At 42.5% G+C, this 3295-nt stretch overlaps 1 long non-coding RNA gene across 1 annotated transcript; it reads left to right on the forward strand.

The window, feature by feature from the left end:
- Positions 1 to 337: 337 nt before the first annotated feature.
- On the forward strand, positions 338 to 2742 carry LOC134444709 (uncharacterized). Its single transcript, XR_010034074.1, has 5 exons — positions 338 to 530; positions 801 to 912; positions 1893 to 2029; positions 2394 to 2527; positions 2652 to 2742. It is a non-coding gene; the product is annotated as an uncharacterized LOC134444709 (long non-coding RNA).
- The last annotated feature ends 553 nt before the right edge of the window (positions 2743 to 3295 follow it).

The following is a 3295-nucleotide window of genomic DNA, read 5'->3' on the forward strand; positions in this document are numbered from 1 at the left end:
ATATCATCTGAAAAACCCCTCATGACGCCATAGCACCCATTAAAATAGAGTGTTTGGAAAAAAAACGAAATCTTTTGGTCCAGTGTAGAGGGCGTAGTCAGAAGAAAACGGCAACCAATAGAAGTAATACTCATCATCACTTCTATTGGTTTCTGACACGTCCATCAACCACCAGCACTCACCCCTCCTCCCTGCGCGTTCACCGACTCGTGAACTTGACCGACCCCGCCCCCATCATTCATGCACACGCGACGAGGCTCATCATCACTCGGCTAGCAAGGTAACGAGAGTTGAGCTACTTTGAAACTTTGCTGGCTTTTGCAGAGCTACAGAAGAACTTTGGCTTTTGTTACACTGGACTAACCATGTCAGGATAACATAGTCCCTTGGATTATAGTCATTGGACTCGCAAGACCAGATTCCAACACGGGCTGACAATTGGAAATGGGACCTGACACTCTTGGACACAGATGTCGGCTACGGCAGCGGCTTCAAACATAGGCTTTGGTGACCACATTTCTAATCGAGAGGTGAGGTAATATATTTGTCTGTATATTTGTGAATTGGTTTAGGACACAGTGGTGTCTTTTTTTAAGCAAGTAGCCCTATCCATTGAGAGGGGTCAGATTCGCTCAACTTCCAACATATCTAGCTGCTACCTTGCTTAACATAGCTGCTACCTTAATCGCGTTATTTTTGGTGTTTTTTTCCCCCTGTGGCATTTATTCTGTGCGCATAAACACGTTTTCAGAATTGCTCTGTGTAACTCAGACGGTTACTCTTGTGTGTTTTGCTACTAGAATCTAGTTGTGCGAACGAGCGACAAACCAGCTGGGAGGATGGAAGCACCTGTTCTCAATTCCCCTTCTCCACCCGCGTTCAGTAACTAAATACGGATTCACCCCGTAATAAGTAAGTAACCTACCATGTTTACACACACATTACTTTGACCAGCAAAGCCCATGTCTTTCTAGTGGTTTACAATCGTTTGCATGTTTTGCTTTGGGTATGCACGTCTCTGTTGTATGACGATGGTAATACTGTAGCAAGCACAAGCACAACCTGTTCACCACTCCAGCATTGCAAAATAGATTGCCTTTGGGTTTTCAAATGTAACATGATTGTGGGTGTAGAACTAATGTTGTTAACTCGCTGATGTCGTTTTTGAGAAGACAGTAGTTTTGCATTTGATAAATACCACCTAATGACCATGACGGCTACACAGCAGATCTTTATTGTGATGGCTACACTGAATGATCACATGGAGATGACGGTACATTATTTGTTTTTACCATGGTTATATAGAAATGTTCTGCTTTGTCCATTCCAATGTTGTGGTGTTTTCCATAGCTGTTCCTTGCTCCTGTATCACAACATATCAAGGCTGCCAAGTAAATGAAGGATTTCGCTATTGCTTCATCAGGTTCACTCTCACATCAAGGCTGCCTTTGAGTTGTTAAAATGTTTTTCATGTTTGTGGGTGTAATTTCGTCCAGTTGCAGATACTACTATCCCTTTTGGAATGATCTGCCTTTGAGAAACAATGGTTCTATCTCTGACAAAAGCATATGAACAGATCCTGTAGTTTTAGTTGATACACTAAATTATCATTTTCCTATGTGTGCGCGCACACGCGCTATAGGTTTCAATTCAATACACTGGGACACTTTTCAGTCTTTGAGGTTGCTGGAATCAACACAGACTACCTCCATGCACCTAATCAGAACACTTTGCATGTTTTTTGTGTACTTGTCCCCTTTGTGTATTGCTGCTAATCTGTCTCTTTCTAGGTTCTGTTGGTTGCATGCAGATTGTGCCAGATGATTTATCTGTCTATGGTCTTAGCATGGGCTCTGTGCTAATATGCAATTTGTGCTCTTTTTTCCCCTCAGGTCAACCGCAGACAGGGTCCTTCCACAACCACATACTTATGCCAGTAAAAGCTACAGCTCTTCTCCGATCCAAGAAGCCTGGACTGCAGTCACCATCTCAACACACCAACCAAGAGAAAGGCGGATGGCTCAATTCAGTATGTAGTTCTGCAAATATACATATAGGTTTTCACAGCCCCCCATGGTGCTGAATGCATTTACATTTATTTTTGTAAGGTAAAAACAATGCTGATTACAGATCATAACTTGGGCCATGAGTGAAATTTGAGGTAGCAGCCATCACCTGATGGTGAGAGGTGGTCCTAAGATCACAGAGAGAAGCAGGTTAAAATCCCATCCTTACCTCTCCCTACCTACATCTCCATCCACAGCTGAAGTGCACTTGAGCAAGGCACACAACTCCACTTTGCTCCTGGGACTGTAGCCAACACCCTGTAAAACCCTGCTGTGTAATTTGATGTAATGAAGCCCTAATATAGTATAACACATTGCTTGTTTCAGATATGGAAAATTGCACAATAAAAGTTCCAGGACATGAAGGCTGCATACTGTGAACGTCAACCTTCGGGGCACCGTCCTGTGCAGAAGACTTTCTGCCCCAAGAGGGATGGCTGACGGCAGACACTCACAACCAGGTGAGCCCAGATAAAGGAGTTATTTTTGGTGTCCCTGCCCCAACAACCCAGGTTACTTACATTTAAAATGTCACTGGAGCTACTGTCAGATATGTGATTTCTAATTCTGTTTATCTTTTTACAGCACAGACGCCTCCAACCTCAGACTAGGCCCTTCACAGTTGCTGCACTTACCCACCTTCCCCGAGTTTTTGTGTGGTAATCAGGGAAGCTGACAAGGGGGGGGGGGCAGCAAAGGGGTCAGTTGTCATGGGCCCTGAAATGGGTTTTCATTACATTGTATGTATTGGATGGGGGGCCCTGTCAGATGACCTTGCCCTGGGCCCAGCAAAAGCTGTCAGCGGCCCTGGTGGTAATGACAACTGTAAATGTAGTATAAAGTAATGTATCTAGTGTCATGTGTAATACATTGTTTAAATTGTCCATACATTTCAATGACAGTAAATATTGGTGGACACAATTTGATTGTGTGGCTTTTTTTTATTCATTCTCTGACTGAAAATGCATGGTTACATAATTTATATATTCCACAAGACTACAATCAGAAGATTATTTGAGAGGTTGCATTTATTTTCTATGTATTAAAAAAAAAACAAAGGTAACAAGACAAACATGGTTCCAAACAAAAAAGGTGAGATGTATAAATGACATGTACAGATTAATGCTCCTACAGATAATGAAAAATAAACTCTGCACACTGCCGGTTTGTGTGTTTTATACCGTACTCTGTATAAACCTTTTATATTTCTCTAGTGGAGCAGGGTAACC

Source organism: Engraulis encrasicolus, unplaced genomic scaffold (genome assembly GCF_034702125.1).
Source record: "Engraulis encrasicolus isolate BLACKSEA-1 unplaced genomic scaffold, IST_EnEncr_1.0 scaffold_683_np1212, whole genome shotgun sequence".
NCBI classification, from domain to species: Eukaryota; Metazoa; Chordata; class Actinopteri; order Clupeiformes; family Engraulidae; genus Engraulis; species Engraulis encrasicolus.